This window comes from Mytilus californianus, unplaced genomic scaffold, assembly GCF_021869535.1.
Source record: "Mytilus californianus isolate M0D057914Y unplaced genomic scaffold, xbMytCali1.0.p SCAF_10, whole genome shotgun sequence".
Taxonomy (NCBI): Eukaryota; Metazoa; Mollusca; class Bivalvia; order Mytilida; family Mytilidae; genus Mytilus; species Mytilus californianus.
This window is the reverse complement of record NW_026262582.1, coordinates 60,659,458-60,679,486: the sequence shown is the minus strand read 5'-3', so window position 1 is coordinate 60,679,486 and position 20,029 is coordinate 60,659,458. Positions and strand designations below refer to the sequence as shown.

General features: G+C 31.1%; 1 long non-coding RNA gene across 3 annotated transcripts; it reads left to right on the top strand.

The window, feature by feature from the left end:
• The first annotated feature begins 3,714 nt into the window (after positions 1 to 3,714).
• LOC127718320 (uncharacterized) lies at positions 3,715 to 19,398 on the top strand. Of its 3 annotated transcripts, none has more exons than XR_007989735.1 (5): positions 3,715 to 3,985; positions 7,293 to 7,481; positions 7,903 to 8,335; positions 9,259 to 9,321; positions 19,271 to 19,398. It is a non-coding gene; the product is annotated as an uncharacterized LOC127718320 (long non-coding RNA). The 3 variants fall into 3 exon arrangements; XR_007989734.1 differs by lacking the exon at positions 19,271 to 19,398 and adding an exon at positions 9,909 to 13,206; XR_007989736.1 differs by lacking the exons at positions 7,293 to 7,481; positions 19,271 to 19,398 and adding an exon at positions 9,909 to 13,206 and having other exon boundaries at positions 3,719 to 3,985.
• Positions 19,399 to 20,029: the final 631 nt, after the last annotated feature.

Below are 20,029 nucleotides of genomic sequence, written 5' to 3'. Positions count from 1 at the left end.
TGCTTTAAACCACATCATCTTTAACTGAAGATAAGACAGTAATAATTCAAATTTGTTATATATTGAAAGAAAGTATGAAACACAAATCACACAAATACATGTCTTTTCTTTTCAACCCGAACATATAACAAATATGTTCACATACTTAGGGTCCATTGTTAAACATTGAAATATTAGTAAGTATTGGTCTACATAACAAACTATGAAATACTTTATACATTGGACAAAAAACTTCCACAATCTGGTTGTTAATTTTCTAAGTCAAACATGCGTATAATCCAATTCTGTAAAGAACAATACGTTATTATTCTGATGAAACTTTATAGGCTATTTGTACTTACATGTTCCTCTTTTTCCTTGAAATGCAGACGTGTAAACATAGCATGGGTAACGCGACTGGTGCTAGCTGTAGTGCAGGATCTGTCTACCCCCCCCCCCCCCCAAAAAAAAAAAAAAGAGTGTTTGAAATCAAGTTTTTTGTTGTTCAGCCTTTACTTGTATATGTTGTTTTTTCCTTCGTCTGTGTAATTGTACACTGTATATTTTCTTTAAATTATCCTCATCATACACATTAAATTTCAACTGTATTGGACGCATGATATCGGATATGTTCCGTATGTCGTAACTACAATACCCTTCCCTTGTCACGAATGTGACCTACCGAATTAGACTATTTACCGGATTTGTAATAACATAAGCAACACGACGGGTGCCATATGTGGAGCAGGATCTGCTTACCCTTCCAGAGCACCTGAGTTAACCCCCCCCCCCCCCAGTTTTTGGTAAGGTTCGTGTTGCTTAGTCTTTAGTTTTCTATGTTGTGTCATCTGTACTATTATGTGTCTGTTTGTCTTTTTATTTTTGGCCATGGCGTTGTCAGTTTGTTTTCGATCTATGAGTTTGACTGTCCCTCTGGTATCTTTCGTCCCTCTTCTATAGCTATTTTAAACTTAAATTTCTTCCCTTTTATGTCAATAACATAAACGGTATTAATTTTTCTGCTTCAGATGCGCATTTCGACAATCAATGTCTCTTCAGTGATGCTTGAGGCCAAAATATTTGAAAATCCAAAGCTTATTAAAAAGATGAAGAGCTATAAACCAAAAAGTCCAGAAAAGTATAGCCAAAGCAAACAATCCATCTTGAGGCAATACAAAAAAAAAAGTATTGGCTCTTTTTATTTTTGTCGATATAAGTATTAGTAACTATTGACTTAATGAGCTCTCAGTTTGTGTAAAACTATACATACTGAGGTACAATAAAGCCAAACTTTGAATACAGTTACATAATATTCTAGAAAAAGGGAAAAATATTGGCACCTTGTATTGATGCCGAACACACATTTTGCAATTGAAACTTACATTCCTTCCCTTTTATGACAAACAATCCATCTTTATCTATAAAAAGGGCTCAATTATCGAACCAGTGCAGGACTATTATAAAGAAAATCTATCTTCAATTGCAAATAGGATATAAATGAGAATCGCTTCACAAAAAATATACCTGTACTTCCGAACCGTAAATAAATTCAAAATGGCATTTTTATACAGCATCTATACAGGATATTGTTAGAAAGCGTCCTGAAACTCTTTATTAAGCGGTATGTTTGCATGATCAACTCCGTGCTGCATATTGTTATCCGTACCTCTTTCATCGTCCTGACTACAGACTGTGTAAACTGGGGATATTAGACTTGTTCAATACTTCATAGTAATTTGTTTATATCAAAATATCTGTAAACAAAACATTTCCAAAATACCTCTGCATATTGTAGTTGAATAATTAATGTTTCTCCAAAATACATATTCCAGGTGTATTCATAGGATGTATGTTTAAAAAGTGTTGGGCTAACGCTCAGGATAAAACTCGAATTTCACCGTCCAGGCCATGTGTAAATTTCCAACAAATCTATGGCTTCCATGCATTGTTTCTTAAACAAATGATGTGGGTTTATTCTATAAGTTCAAGGGACAAAAAGACTTTTTTTTTAAATTTTGCAATTAGATAGTTAACACCCTATACTGGTCTTTTGCCCTTTGACCTATGAATGTTTGCGCTAGAATTTTTTATTAAGTAAATTGTGGGTTTAGTCTGTGTAATTATGTCATAAGATCTTAAAAGCGGGATTACAGATAAATTAATGATTGCATGACTGTAGGTAAACATTAATAATATAACCATTAAGTAACATGTTTATCAAATTTCAATCATAAACTTTGTGATTTCCAAATATTTATATGTCTTTTTTTATTTTGTATTTCAAAATAAATACGGCTAAAATTTTTGGATTAGAATTATACAAAAAAAAAACCGGCCCAAATGTAACCTTTTCAAATTATTTGCATGTAAGTGACTTGCTCTAAACGTGAGTATATGAGATATTAGGACAAGACAGGTCAAATCAACGTACAAATTATTAGCATGTATACACATGTAGCATCCTTCTTTACGGTCACCTCACTGGTTAACATTTTTCACATATTCCTCTATGTAACATTTTGTAAAGTTATAACTAAAATGAACAAAATCATTATACATTTCATAATTGTTGTGCTATACAAATGGAAATATGACATGTATTTTTATACTTTAATGCATTGAACGTTGTATAGAGCATGATATCCCCTATAGCCATCTGTCTATTGTTCAGTACTATATATTGACATTAATATTTGTTGTTTTTTTGTGTCTGTGGCTCACATCCGGTAGAAATGAAGACGTTAAATGTGATGCATTGCGTAGGGGATGCATCAGGCGTTCAACACGTAAAAAGGCTCTTGCAACAACTCTTCGGGGGTTCTGTTTTTGGCGTGTTGTAAGATCAGATGTCAGTGGCTCTTAAGATTTTGTTATCTTGATCCCGTTCGAGCTGCCGTAATGTTTGCCCCAGTACGTTAAGTAATGAATCATTTTTTATTCATATTTCAGGTTAGGGTAAACACACACAAATTTGCATCGGTAACATTGTAAATGTAATTTCTAACTCGTCTGTATAAGAGAGTGAATCGTTCAGGTGGTCTTTCATTAATGTACCTTCATTTTGACAGCACCTCGCTGCCATTAATATTTAAACTTCATCAAACGAAACCGTTAAGAGGCTACTTGATATACAAACAATGCAAATGACCAAATTCAGCAGTTGACTCCTAAGTGAAGTTTTTTGTTTGTTTTCAATGACAATTTTCTTTTATGTTTTGTTATTTTTGACGAAACCGATATAAGTAGATAGAGCATAATTGTAAACAGCAGAGATGACCCACACGACTAAACTTGCAATATAACTTAAAATGACTGACAACGTCAGTCTGCAACTTATAGGGGAATATTATGCTTCAATAACGGCGAATTATTTTTTTGCGTTTTTTACAATTTTAAAACATGAAAACTATAATATTAAGAGAGGCTTTTAATGCAAAACTCCCCCCCCCCTGAATTTCTTCTTGAACACACTCATCATAGACAAGATAGATAACAGGCTTAAGACAATCATCGCTCGAATCAAACTGTCAATGCTTTCCTCTAGAATATAAATTCAGGGACTGACAACATTCATGAAATATTCAATATTGAACTGACATTTTCTAACAGTTATTCTCTTCAAATCTAATATAATTTAGAAGATATACCAAACATGCTAAAGGTTGTTATATATTTTTGTTATTTTTTTTACCACAATATTTTGTAGTGTCATCTTTTTTTTCGCGTTAAATTTATCATTGAAATTATACTTTACTGAAATTAAAGCAACTTATACGATGTAAATTGTATATGTTAAAGGTGGATAAGTTCAGTTTTTAATAGCTCTTATTTTTCTCATATCAACACTAAAAATAGCAAATTCAGTGGGGATTTTCATTTATTCATAATCATCAGTGCATGATACATATTATACTTTTAATTGTTCGCTGACCGTACACATAACCCATCTACGTGGCGGATATAGTTTGTCATTATTCCTGACCTGATCAATTGGTAGATCGAAATGGTAGGTACACAACCACTTTTAAAACTAAAAAACTTTTGTGATAGCTCATAGTAGTTAAAAATAACGTGTTATAGACTGAAACATCTCAAATTTCCAGGTACAAATACAGGGTTAATAATTTTATTATCACAATGAGAAAGGTAAAAACATCTGGGTACATTATTCAGAGAGCAATAAGATGTGTTTTTTAACTATCAAATAGTAACATGCGCAATTCAGGAATAAACATGTATACTTTTATATCTATGAAGTTCTAGAGTAAATATTTGAGATTACTTCACGCATCTGAACAAAGACATCTTTCGGCTGTCTGATGAAGATAAAAAGATTATTTCATAATACAAAAAATCTCCTATTGGCCATAAAATTAACAGTGTTGAACAGTAGAATGCTCAGCATATTATGTTTAAAATTGCTATACGAAAATAATCGTATATCCTAAATCAAAAGGTGTCCTTATTCAAACGCAATAAAATGCCGTATTTCAATTGTTAAAAAAAACGATCCAATTTAATATCACTTGCAAATCCTAAGCCTATATCATTTGAACTGAAGGTGAATGGATTGGTTGATCGATGATTGCTTTAAACCACATCATCTTTAACAGAAGATAAGACAGTAATAATTCAAATTTGTAATATATTGCAAGAAAGTATGAAACAAAAATCACACAAATACATGTCTTTTCTTTTCAACCCGAACATATAACAAATATGTATCGTGTGCTGTGTATGGATGTACCACGTGCTGCATATTTTGACCCGCAGTTTCACGCGTGTAATACAAAAAGACACTGTTACAGCATCCGAATAGAGTTTTTATTAGAAACTAAGAAATAGTATCACTTGAATCAAAGAAACCTTAAACAGATACTGCATTTGGTTCACATACTTAGGGTCCATTGTTAAACATTGAAATATTAGTAAGTATTGGTCTACATAACAAACTATGCAATACTTTATACATTGGGCAAAAACTACCTCAATCTGGTTGTAAATTTTTTAAGTCAAACATGCGTATAATCCAATTCTGTAAAGAACAATACGTTATTATTCTGATGAAACTTTATAAGCTATTTGTACTTACATGTTCCTCTTTTTCCCTTGAAATGCAGACGTGTAAACATAGCATGGGTAACACGACTGGTGCTAGCTGTAGTGGAGGATCTGTCTACCCCCCCCCCCCTCAAAAAAAAAAGAGTGTTTGAAATCAAGTTTTTTGTTGTTCAGCCTTTACTTGTATATGTTGTTTTTTTCCTTCGTCTGTGTAATTGTACACTGTATATTTTCTTTAAATTATCCTCATCATACACATTAAATTTCAACTGTATTGGACGTATGAGTTTCATTACCTATTAGTGAATGAATGTCCGAATAACATCAACTCAATGAATTGTTTCATGTATTTCTATACGAAATAGCATTACTTTATCCCCCCTGAATTTCTTCTTGAACACACTCATCATAGAAAAGATAGATAACAGGCTTAAGACAATCATCGCTCGAATCAAACTGTCAATGCTTTCCTCTAGAATATAAATTCAGGGACTGACAACATTCATGGAATATTCAACATTGAACTGAAATTTTCAAACAGTTATTCTCTTCAAATCTAATATAATTTAGAAGATATACTAAACATGCTTAAGTTTGTTATATATTCTTTTATTTCCTTTACCACAATATTTTGTAGTGTTTTTTTTTTTTCACGTTAAATTTATAATCGAAATTATACTTTACTGAAATTAAAGCAACTTATACGATGGAAATTGTATATGTTAAAGGTGGATAAGTTCAGTTTTTAATAACTCTTATTTTTCTTATATCAAAACTAAAAATGGCAAATTCAGTGGGGATTTTCATTTATTCATAACCATCAGTACATGATACATATTATACTTGTAATTGTTCGCTGACCGTACACATAACCCATCTACGTGGCGGATATAGTATGTCATTATTCCTGACCTGATCAATTGGTAGATCAAAATGGTAGGTACACAACCACTTTTAAAACTACAAAATTTTTGAATTAGTTCATAGCAGTTATTTAATAACGTGCCTTATTTCCAGGTACAAATACAGGGTTAATAATTTTATTATCACAATGAGAAAGGTAAAAACATCTGGGTACATTATTCAGAGCCGCAATAAGTTGTGTTTTTTAACTATCAAATAGTAACAAGCGCAATTCAGGAATAAACATGTATACTTTTATATCAATAAAGTTCTAGAGAAAATATCTGAGATTACTTCACGCATCTGAACAAAGTAATCTTTCGGCTGTCTGATAAAGATAAAAAGATTATTTCATAATACAATAAATCTCTTATTGGCCATAAAATTAACAGTGTTGAACTGTAGAATGCTCAGCATATTATGTTTAAAATTGCTATACGATAATAAGCGTATATCCTAAATCAAAAGGTGTTCTTATTCAAACGCAACAAAATGCCGTATTTCAATTGTTAAAAAAACGATCCAATTTAATATCACTTGCAAATCCTAAGCCTAAATCATTTGAACTTAAGGTGAATTGATTGGTTGATCGATGATTGCTTTAAATCACATCATGTTTAACTGAAGATAAGACAGTAATTATTCAAATGTGTTATATATTGCAAGAAAGTATGAAACATAAATCACACAAATACATGTCTTTTCTTTTCAACCCGAACATATAACAAATATGTATCGTGTGCTGTGTATGAATGTACCACGTGCTGCATATTTTGACCCGAAGTTTCACGCGTGAACTACAAAAAGACATTGTTACAGCATCCGAATAGGGTTTCTATTAGAGAAAAGTTCCAATTAAGACTTTTACGGGAACAAATATTCGATATGATGGGCATGAAATGATTTTAATGATATATGGAATATTAAGAAAGAAAAACAAATAATGATCAGCAAAAACTCTTTATTTGAATATTTGAATATCCCTTATATTTTGTGTTTCCGATTTACACTCTTTTTTTTAGTTTTTGCGACTAAGTGAAACTTTTAATGTATCTTGTACATGAAGCATGCTTTATTCGTGTTATTGTTCTCTTTGTTCATATTTTGCTCTGCACCATTTCAGAAATCGTTTTCATTTGATTTCTTCATCATACATATTGGTAAAGATAATAAGTCGTGTTTAACTTTTACCCACTTACTTGAACAAGAGGGATACAACTGTTGCAGTAACTTATATTTGACACCTGATCTGAAGATCCAGGATAAACTTGTCAAAATGATAACTGATTCAGAATATTACATCATTTGGATTTCATCCGAAAATAATTATAATAGCAATTCCTTGTTAGATTGGTGTATAGACATTGTTCGACATACTTCTGCAAGCAAACATGGATACTTTCTACCTTACATCTTTCGTTTGAATAAAACCTTGGTTCCAGAAGATCTAAAAGAATATGAAACATATGAACTGTCATCAGATTTTCCATGCAAAATTCTAGAAATATTTGACTATTTGAGGAGGGGTCCTTCAAAAGGTATTTATTGGTAATAATATTTGTCTTCATATTTTTTGTTGGTTGTCTTTTCTTTTTACACTTCTTGGGCATTTAAGCAAGGCTAATTGTGTTTACTGTAAGATAAATAATACAGTCTGTTCTTGTGTATCATATACTCATTCGAAAAATTGACTTAATTCAGATTTTAATTGGTCAATAAGAGGGAGACAATGTACTCTATCGTAAAATTCCTATACCAAGTAAAAAATATAACAGTTGTGTTACATTCGTTCCGTTGGTTGATAAAGTCTGAAGTTTCATTTAGTCTGTTTGAACTTCTCCTTTTTGGGTTAATCTTGGAGTTTGGTATATTTGTTACACGGTTATAAGTTTGTTTCGATATTTTTTATAAATATACAACATGTTCAAGTTTATAATGCAACATTTTTTTTTATTTTAGAATATGCCTGCAAATATACGTTATATGGGGTATATTTACCACGCTTACGTAGCAGTGGGTGCATGGCAATCTAAAGTTTTTTTCAATTCATTTTCGGAAAGGTTTACTTGCGACAAAATCAACTTCTGCTATGAGTTTAGAGATATGGAAATTGGATCACCAAGTGTAGATGAAATAGAAAGAAACATGCGTATATCAGATTCTTTAATTGTGGTGTATGACAATGCCTTCGGTGATAGCAAGGCAATATTTACAATTGAAATAGGAAAACAAATCCAACTTGGAAATCATAAATTCAAGCTCATTGTTTTAGAATTTATGCCGATATCTTCTGAACATTTAAGCCATTTTGAAACATTCAGTCGAATAACTGTCAGGGAATCTTATGAAGACCGGGCATATCAACATATTTTGAGGATTTTTACTGACACAGGTATTTTATTTATTTTTGTCCCGCCTGCCTCGGCAGTCATAGAGGTTTTACAGATAGGTACCGTATTCTGACATTATTTATATAAATCAATACAGATGTTCAATTTGACACGGATTTTGTTTACTAACAAATTAGATACAGTCTAGAATCAATGTTGTTCTCCCTCAACGGATGTTTACGAAACATGGACATAAGCTTCGTCACAATTAAGTTCATAGTATCTTTAGCAAAAAATTAATTTGTTTTTCCCATTGTTCTGTCTTTTGCTTATGAATTGATTTTTTTTTGCAGTCATTATCAAGGTGCAGTCTTTGGGGAGATTCTTTAACATTTGAGTACCTCTGCTTAACATTCATGTAATTTGACCGAACTAAGGCACAAAATGCTTCATAAACAAGATTTAAAGGACACACAGCATTTTGTAGCATTTTATTTTTATGTATTTTACTGAAAATTTTGATTTTTTTACCCTCAAAGATGCTTTTTTTCCACAAAACCATATGTCTTTCTTTCGGTTTTCAAGCATATTGTATTTCCGGCCTCAAAGTATCATTGAATGACTTAATAAAAGAGTAACCGAACAAAACGTTCTTAGAACAGAACGCAATTTTTTATTCACAAGAGAAATATATCAAAAATATTGGATCGGTTTGCATGATATAGATAAAGGGACAATCGTTCCTAAACTTCGTTTTTTATTTGTTTAAACTGTTTTGTTTCCAGTGCCATTTGCGGTACGTTTTTATTATAAAAACACGCGCGTTTGAAGTATTGGTTTATACTAAAGCAATATCTAATCAGTTTTTACAGATAAATAAGAATATGAGCTTAATAGTATTATATACAGAAGGGAAAGAATAAAAAAAAAAAAATCATAAAATAATTTCTAAAATCGACTACTTTTACAATACATTTTATTTCAGATTTTACTGAAGATGATATAGAAGTTGAAAACAGGACAATAAAGGATCGCAATGACAAAATAGGTACATGTCGGTATAGTTTTTTTCTCTTCATCGTCGATTTTATGATCATAATCCTTACCTAATCCCTCTGTATATCATATTTTAGATGTTGGCTATACTTTTTCACTGCCAAACAAAAACGGATCATAAAACATATGATCGAAAGTTCATTAAAAAAATCATGGCAAAGTGTTGTTTTTAAAGATAATGCATAGAAAAACAGCTTCAAAGGTCCATCATTTCACATTTTGTGCTTTTTACAGTTTCAGACACATTTTTATCACTACTTATATTATCTATATTCTTTGCCATATGTTAGCGCAGTGTAATTTCAAATACTCTTTCTGGGAAACCAAAAAAAAAAAAAACGGTATGCCCTTGTTCTACTCGTTTTTATGAACAACTCTTCAGTATTTCAGTTAAATCGTGGATTTTAAAACGCTCAATCGACCTTCAATGTACCAGACGAGTTACTCACCTTTGTTAACTGAGAACGCTGATTTTTTCCTTTTAATTATCGAAATAAGCTGCTGTTTTTCTGTCTGTATGATATATTTTTATTTTTTATAAACAATTTCATCTTAATTTGTATTTGTTTGTGTTTTCAGTATGAATCATGTGGTTGTAAAAAGGAGGAGGGTCCGGAGAACAACACATTTCATCACAGAATTTTGAAATCTTCGTTTTCATATCTAACATTGTAACTAAGGCACTGCTAGTTTATGAAATTTATTGTATGCAGTAAAAGTCAGATTCTTTCATTTATACGCAAATATAAAAATAAGAAGATGTGGTCAGATTTCCATTGACCATGCATGTTGACAACTATCCAGATAGGATATATTCAAATATTGTGGATATAAGCAATGATAATGATAGGTCACTGTATAGCACTCATCGCGAGGGTTAGGGTTAGTATATCAATCGCGAGGGTTAGGGTTAGTATATCAGTGCAGTGTATTATCTAAAGATAAATTTGAGTCTAGGAATGACTAAGGGGGTCCTTTATTTCATTCAATCTGCATTCTTTAATGTCTAGGTAACCTTTTCTGTTATTTTTTTTTTGCCTTATTGTCACTATAACAGACAGACAATAATCAACACTATGATATTCTCTTTTTATTTTTTGCGTAGTAGCCATAATAATATTCTCTAGTATTCTGTAAACCCCTCTCAGACTCTGATACATGTATCATAAATTCTTGCTCCGAAAGTTGTTGAATTTGTTCTGTTGTACTAGTAAATGTTTCATTGTTTATGGTAATAATGTCATGTTGCCCCTATATCATCATAAATAAACTATATTTAAATGGTCTGTACTTTAGGTACACTAATGAGCAAATACATCTTCCAGGTTAGGGGAGGGTTGGGATCCCGCTAACATGTTTAACCCCGCCACATTCTGTATATATGTGCCTGTCCCAAGTCAGGAGCCTGTAATTCAGTGGTTGTCGTTTGTTTATTTCTTACATATTTGTTTTTTGTTAATTTTTTTGTACATAAATTAGGCCGTTAGTTTTCTCGTTTGAATTGTTTTACATTGTCATTTCGGGGCCTTTTATAGCTGACTGTATGGTATGGTCTTTGCTCATCGTTGAAGGCCGTACGGTGACCTATATTTGTTAATTGATGTGTCATTTGGTATCTTGTGGAGAGTTGTCTCATTGGCAATCATATCACATCTTCTTTTTTATATTCAATGTTTTAAAAAAAATATGAACACAATCTTAACTGTCCAATTTGTACATTTATCCTTCAAAATAATACCAGAAGAGAAGGTTTCACTTGATTTGTATGACTGAGTTGGGGGAAAAATAGCAAGCAGGGGACCAGTAGCCAAGGGTTGTACAGGTTTTTGACTTGGCCCCTAGATATTTTTTAATTGCAAATATCCATAATCCTTATGCTTATCTCTCCTTTTTTCACAAGTTGGACCCTATATTGATAATGTTAGTCTTCCCCCTCGCTTTATACCCCTGTTATGATATTCAGTTGGAGAGGTTTTTGCATAGTCATAGATCCGTATACCATGCTCAAATGAGGACCATTTTGATAGAAAGGTATAAGTTTAAAATCAGCATTATAGGAGTAGTAGTGGTTTTTCTCAGAATTGGTCTATTTGTGTAAAGAATTGGAAATAATGTCTAACATAAGAACATTTTCATTTCTATTGCTCAAAGTAAAGAAAATTATATTCAAGTTTCGAATAAAATACATTTGTAGTTTTAATAATGTCATAGACAAAGAATGTCGCCAGTCAAACTGTTGATAAACATTTCAAATAAAACATAGCGTAATTAACTAGAAGGAATAATGTATACTTCCTACCTCCTTAATAATGAATGATTTCCTACACTTTTATTGTAATCACTTAATCCTTGTAGTACATGAATCACATTGAATTTTTTGTTCCATTCACATTGCTTTATTCTCATAGCAATTTTGAAGTAAAAAATAACACATTTGTGATGAACATTTATGAATCCATCCTCCCTTTTTACGGTTTATCCAGTTGACATCATAAAAGCTATGTTTTACGTTTAGTGTACATATATAGGTCACTTTATCACAGTATGGATATATTCATTTGATCTGAAATATATAATAATAATGACAATTAACAACTTGTTGGTCATAATGCATGTAACTCACTGTAAACAACCACCATAATTAAACACAAAATTTCACACATGTTCATTGTACATGTATGAAATAAATTGGAATATTTCAACTTCATCTAGCCTCATTAATCAAATCATTAATCAATATATAAATATACTATGATCATTATAACTTTTCCAAAGATTGTGATATGATTGTTCAAAACACACTATCCAGTAAATCATCCTGTCAACAAGGCTTGTGAAATCAGGACCCCAAAAAATAATACATGTATAAAGAGACTGTTTGTAAAATTTAATAATGTGCAGCTCTAAATTATTAAAAATCTTGCCTGTTTTGAAGTCTCTACAAAATTTAACTGTTCATATTCAAATTCATGCATATTTAATGACAGCAATGATCATGAGCTTATATGCTTATAAGTTATATGCATAATTAAAGAGATGCATTTTTTCAATTGTAATTTCTATAAATTGAAAATATTTTACCAAATTTAAATTATAATCATTAATGGTTGATGCAAATAGTTCATTAGCACCCATGCCATTTGACAATATCTAGAAAATGGACAAGATACCTACTGCTTAACCATATATTGTTTTGTTGACATTTCAATAAGAATGACTACACACAGTGTCTATAATTGTTTACATCCACTTTATTTGAATTTTGTTGGATTATTGTCTCAAATGCAATGATACCACATCTCCTGACTGTTATATTCATTGAACGAAAATGTAAACGTTTATGACAATGAAAATAACAAAATATTCGAATGAGTATTGGCGAACACATTTAAAGATAGTTTCTACCTTTGTTCCCGCTGGAACAACAATTGAAATTTTAGTCAACACATGTTTCATTGTTTTAAAGAAAAAACGAAATCTACGTTTCAAAACAAATGTCTTATCTGTATATTCATTGCCATTTCTTTGGATATTTTTAACGTTAAATTTGCAATATAATAAGGATAACAAAGATTTCAGCTATTATTATTCTTCAATTGTTCAAACTGCGCGCAAATGGTCAAGATTGATAACCATACATGACAAAAATAAAAATAGAAATGGCGATATGAACGTAAACGGACACTGTATTTCAACATTATTTTATTTTATACATTTAATTATACATCGTACATTTTGGTTGTTATGTTTACGTTTGTTGTACTCATTGAGTTGTTGTTGTAAACTATGTTCACAGTTGTCTTCTTTGTCAATCGGAGACATTGCAATTACTTTTTCTGAACGAATAAATACCCTTTTGTGATTTTTATTAACTGTACGTGTAGTTTTTATTATTATAATAACAGTAGAATGTCAAAAAATAAAAAAAAAAAAATCTTGTCATGAAGATGTAATATCCTACGATGGTGAGCACTTTGCAGTTACATTAATAAAAGATGTTAATTTAAAATATGTAGCCCAGCTTTGATCATACTAAGTAACTATCCTCTGTGATGAAAACTGTAACAAATAGGCAAACAACTTAAGTTTACTCGACAATCGCATGGCGTATAGAAAGTATAACACCAGACAATTTAGGAAAGTGTTTGGTGACTATCCTACCGATGATTAAAAAAATAAAAATAAAAATAAGAACATGTGCTTTAACCAACCACTTATTAAAAAATAATTTTATTGACCTTAAGTTACATTGTCATTTATTTAGAAAAAAAATAATATCAAACTATGCAATGGCAGACATGTGTTTTCGAGACCTTTGTTTGATAGATTTTGGGCAGCAAGATAGTATGTGGTCTCTATTGGTGCCGGCTGAATTGCTCCTTGGATGTGTGCCACTTTAATGTGATAAACTCTGCAAAAAAAAAAAATCCTGCACAGAGATGTAAATAAAATGGAAGATACCAAAGGATATTTAAACTCAGAAGTCGAAGTCGTCATAATAATTCAATTGTCACAAAAAAACGAAAATCGACCAAAAAAAAAAAAAAAAAGTCTACCAAACACAACATAGAAAACTAAAGACTGCACTTCACGAGCCCTATTGAAAACTAAGAATTGTCGGTTCCATAATACTGAAAGAGTTTAACAGACTTTAACATGGAATATAGTAAGCAGATCATATCATTATACATTGTGATCAGACTAAAAGTATCGTTTTTAGTTTATGTAGTTACCCAACATCAATATAATCGCTAAATCATGCATAAATGTGGAACTGTTTATACAAAACTAATAAAACGACACGAATATTTTTTTTTAATTGTTTACAACATTGTGTACAAAATATATTATTTATCGTGGTTATAAATATAGATAGGAAGATGTGGTATGAGTTCCAATGAGACAACTCTCTATCCATGTCACAATGTATAAAAAGTATACAATTATAGGTCAAAGTACGGCCTTCAAAACGGAGCCTTGGCTCACACCGAATAGTAAGCTATAAATGGCCCCAAAATCACTAGCGTAAAACAACTCCAACAGGAAAACTAACGGTGTAATCTAAATTATAAAAAAAGAGAAACAAGGAACACCTATGAACAACACCAACAAACGACATCCACTGAACGACAGGCTCATGACTTAGAACGAATGCATTGAAATGCAGCGGGTTCAAACGTTTTTACATGCGCCAACCTTCATCTTAACCTGACACAGTTTTGTAACTTTACAACATAAAAATACACACTACAAAATATCAATTCTAATGCAATTAGTTTGTATCAATGGTGCTTATTGCATGACAGTAAGCGTGAAATAAAACGTGTTTACGTTTGACGCCGGGAGCATACCAATGACGTCACCTAGTTAAAGGGCAAAAGAAGATAACATCTTTTCGCGGAATTTTCTTTAATGAAAATTGTACACTGAAATAATGCTTGAAATTAAATTAAGTGTTTGTTTTGCATTAGAATAGAAATAACTGTATTGTATTTCAAGCTTTGCGGACGTCCAGGTAAACTCAATTTGCGACAGTAAAACTACCGATGGAAGTCCGCAAAGCTTCAAATACAATACAGTTATCTCTTAATCGAAATGGCTTAACTCGATCAAAAAGACATTTAACCAAAAGAAAGTAAACATACACTGAACGATTAAGTTAGATCTATGACACAATATAGAATTAACACAATATTAAAACGTAGGTGCCTATATAACATAGACGTTACAGGTAGTATTAAAACAAATGTAGGAAGAGTGTCAATAAGAGAACTCCTACCTGGGAGCAAATGGCGTTAAGTAAAACACCATATGCAGGTAAATTCAAATATAATTATTTTGTTTTCAGGAGTACGGAAGAAAACATGTTTTAAAAAATTAATAAATTTGTTGTTCAGAGTACGTGTACAGAAGTGAAAATTTATCGTCATACTAAATACACATATAACTTTTGTTTTATCTTTCAAATTCGAAGTTACGGAAAGCTCGTGTTTTTGTTCGCGTTTAAACTGGAGAGTAATATATTCAATATGGTTTGTCTTGCTTAAAGAATGTGCCTCAGCTCAGTTGGTCACACGACATTCAAACTAAGGCAAATAACTTTTAAACTTATTTACAAAGCTTTCAAAGTCAAGCGGATGACCTTCAAGTTAGTGCATCATATTTTTAAAACTAGACTTAAACAGGCGCACATAATATTGAAATCGTTCGTAAAAGTGTTTAATTAATGTATATGATTAGGTTTAGTATTATCACATTATTTTGTAAGAATGCACACTTATGTAACTTAGATGATATTTGTTTTTAGATTTAAAGATATATCATTCTTAGCTCTTTTTGTTATGGAGTTTCTTCTTTTATTCAATACTACCAGCTTTTTCCAACAAACTTTTATTCAATACTACCTGCTTTTTTCAACAAAAAATACTATGCGATTGATAACTAACAAATAATGTATTGGCTAAATTGATTGCGTGAAGAACAAATCAATACATGAATAAATTAACCGCTATTGTATTATTTTTTATGTGCAATATATTTGGCAAATGAACAAGCTAGTTATTCAATCCCATAGGTCTATTTATAAAGTAATGACAAACATATTTTAAATCGTTTATCATTAAAACAGACGAAGTATTAACGCAATATCATGTCATGCCAAGATAACTTTATTTGCCGAAAATGAAAATAGTTTTGATTAGATTGAAATTAAAAACAAAAACTAAGAAATTAAAAAAAAAAAATAATAATATTACGGTGATTTCAATTTTCTAGGGGATAATTATCTTAGTTTCTGAATCATCTTAAAAGTAAAATGTCTTCAGTATGTAAATATAGTAAATTGTGTTATATAAAATTAAGGAGATGTGGTACCATTGCTAATGAGACAACTATCCACCAAAGTTTAAATGAAGTGGATGTAAAGCAATAATGGGCAACCGTACGGCCTTCAACAATGAAAAAAATTCCATACCGTGCGGTCGGCTATAAAAGGCCCCGACATGAAAAATATAAAACAATTCAATTGAGAAAAACTGACGACCTTATTTATAGCAACTTATAAATCTAACAAAAACAAAAAGGTGGACGTGGACGGGTACTTGTACATCCCAAAAACAAAGATACACTCAGTACATATCTGAGGGTCTATGCTTTGTTTCCTATGTGATTGTCGGTGCATTATTACATCTATGGTTATATATGTATTTGGGGGTACAAAATCCTTAGCTTTTTTGTAAAAAATCAAAGATGAGTTAACAGTTGATTATTAATTTTGCCGATATCAATGACATATACATGTCAATAGTTTATCTGCAAATAAAATATACATGGTTTTATTATAAAAAGATGAGGTAAACGGTAGGTTAGCTAGCGTGAATAGGTAAAAACATAAATGCATTAAGCTTTTAAAGCATGTAATACAAAGGGCTTTTGATCGTGTATTGATTGAAAATTGGTAAAGAACCTCTACCTCAAACACAATCCCTTTTTAGTAGCAACAATATCAGGTGTAGTGAGACAATTTCAATGACCGAATATCAGTACGCTTACAATGTAAATATTCTTTAAATGTTGGAAGATTGTGCACAAATATTAACATGATAAAATTCTTTACTTACCTTTGTAGTGAATAATGTATTTTGTTCAGCTATTGATTTGTTCAATTCGTCGTATATAGGTCCAGCATTTTACACTGTTAATATCAGTAATGTAATGAACTGTTATAAACTGTTCTACCATCTAAAGATTTAAAGACATAATATTACCTAGGTAGTTTATAACATAGCCAATTGAATATTTTGATCGTATTTAATCAACTGTAGATATGGACGCAATGAGAAATTTATTTATAAACTTATCATGCATGGAATTAGAAGTGAAATTGTCAAGGTAGTGTTATTCTTCCTTACAATCTGAAATTTGCTTCTTACAAATTTAAAGTATTATTCTGAAACAAAAACACTTTCTCTTGTCCTTATCTACCAAAATATAGTAAACATATATTTTTCGTTCAATTGTCGATTTCATGTTGCGTCACTTTTCCTTACAACTTGTGGTTCGTTTAGGAATATAAATTAAAATGTGTTTTAAGCGTTTACAAATTTAATAACTATATTTGTAGAAGGTTTAGCTGCTGTATAAACAAGTATTATCTTTGAAAAAAATATATCTGACACATTCAGATTGGAGCATAGAGTTTAATCTTTATTAGTTTTTTTTAATTATAGTTTAAAAAAATGTATAAACATGTTGTAGCATATATCTTTTTTGTTGGGTTTTGTTGAACTCAGTTATTTCGTCCAATCATAATAAGTATTTGTGACAACATGCATGACTTTACCATAGTGTAGTGTCTATTTCAAATGGATCACAAACCGAAATTATACTAACCTAACTTACGAGGACGATATAGTATATATAAAAGGATGCTAGTGATATTCTCAAAAGTCGGCAAACAAAGACATGTTGATGTTGGAAATTTAAATATTCTTATACTACATGAACGTTTATAATAAAAAAAAACTAACTTTACTCTTGTACAACAATAAATAACGATTAACAATAATTTATTTTCGAAAAGAAAACAGCCCAAGGCCAACAATTTTCTTCAACGGAGCGAGAAACTGAGATCACCCCCAGTTTTTGGTGGGGTTCGTGTTGCTTAGTCTTTAGTTTTCTATGTTGTGTCTACTGTACTATTATTTGTCTGTTTGTCTTTTTATTTTTGGCCATGGCGTTGTCAGTTTGTTTTCGATCTATGAGTTTGACTGTCCCTCTGGTATCTTTCGTCCCTCTGGTATCTTTCGTCCCTCTTTTAACATACTAGTTCAGCGAAATGGACGCCACACTGAACTGAAACATACAAATATTAACCAAAAAAAAAAAAAAAAAAATAAATAAAAAAATAAAAACCGCACACGAATAACTGTATATTTAATTACCAAAAACAAAAATGACATTTATAATAATATGTGCATCCTTACAAAATCCTGATGTACATTTGTACATGGTTCAGGGGTCATTATGAAAATAGAGTTTTAAAAAAATGTCTAAATGTAGTTTTTATCATGCTTTTTTTCTAAAATCTAATAAAAAGTATGGGTCAACGGACTTTTTTTCACGCTACAGGTTGTGCAAAATTGTCAGATTTTGTATAGATTATGCACGGAAAATCCAATGTTGTGTGATAAAAAGAAAACTACATCCGCAGTGATGTTAAGGTTGTTCGCCACTTGAAAAAATACAAAAATGCAGTGTTTTTAAATTCAGTGTCCGGTAAATAAGAAGTTGTCTTCAATCATAGTAAAGTCGGTGTATATAAAGACATTAGATGTAGTTTTTGAGAAAAAAATCCAAATATATTTTTAGACCCAGGGAAAAGGTCACGTGACCACCCGAAATAGAAAGTAAAATACGGACAAATAAATCGAAGTAGAACACGGGCATGCTGATGTTTAAATATATCGTTGAAGACACCTTTGAATAGCATATGATCGAAAGTTCATTAAAAAAATCATGGCAAAGTGTTGTTTTTAAAGATAATGCATAGAAAAACAGCTTCAAAGGTCCATCATTTCACATTTTGTGCTTTTTACAGTTTCAGACACATTTTTATCACTACTTATATTATCTATATTCTTTGCCATATGTTAGCGCAGTGTAATTTCAAATACTCTTTCTGGGAAACCAAAAAAAAAAAAAAATATGCCCTTGTTCTACTCGTTTTTATGAACAACTCTTCAGTATTTCAGTTAAATCGTGGATTTTAAAACGCTCAATCGACCTTTAATGTACCAGACGAGTTACTCACCTTTGTTAACTGAGAACGCTGATTTTTTCCTTTTAATTATCGAAATAAGCTGCTGTTTTTCTGTCTGTATGATATATTTTTATTTTTTATAAACAATTTCATCTTAATTTGTATTTGTTTGTGTTTTCAGTATGAATCATGTGGTTGTAAAAAGGAGGAGGGTCCGGAGAACAACACATTTCATCACAGAATTTTGAAATCTTCGTTTTCATATCTAACATTGTAACTAAGGCACTGCTAGTTTATGAAATTTATTGTATGCAGTAACAGTCAGATTCTTTCATTTATACGCAGATATAAAAATAAGAAGATGTGGTCAGATTTCCATTGACCATGCATGTTGACAACTATCCAGATAGGATATATTCAAATATTGTGGATATAAGCAATGATAATGATAGGTCACTGTATAGCACTCATCGCGAGGGTTAGGGTTAGTATATCAATCGCGAGGGTTAGGGTTAGTATATCAATCGCGAGGGTTAGGGTTAGTATATCAGTGCAGTGTATTATCTAAAGATAAATTTGAGTCTAGGAATGACTAAGGGGGTCCTTTATTTCATTCAATCTGCATTCTTTAATGTCTAGGTAACCTTTTCTGTTATTTTTTTTTTTTTGCCTTATTGTCACTATAACAGACAGACAATAATCAGCACTATGATATTCTCTTTTTATTTGTTGCGTAGTAGCCATAATAATATTCTCTAGTATTCTGTAAACCCCTCTCAGACTCTGATACATGTATCATAAATTCTTGCTCCGAAAGTTGTTGAATTTGTTCTGTTGTACTAGTAAATGTTTCATTGTTTATGGTAATAATGTCATGTTGCCCCTATATCATCATAAATAAACTATATTTAAATGGTCTGTACTTTAGGTACACTAATGA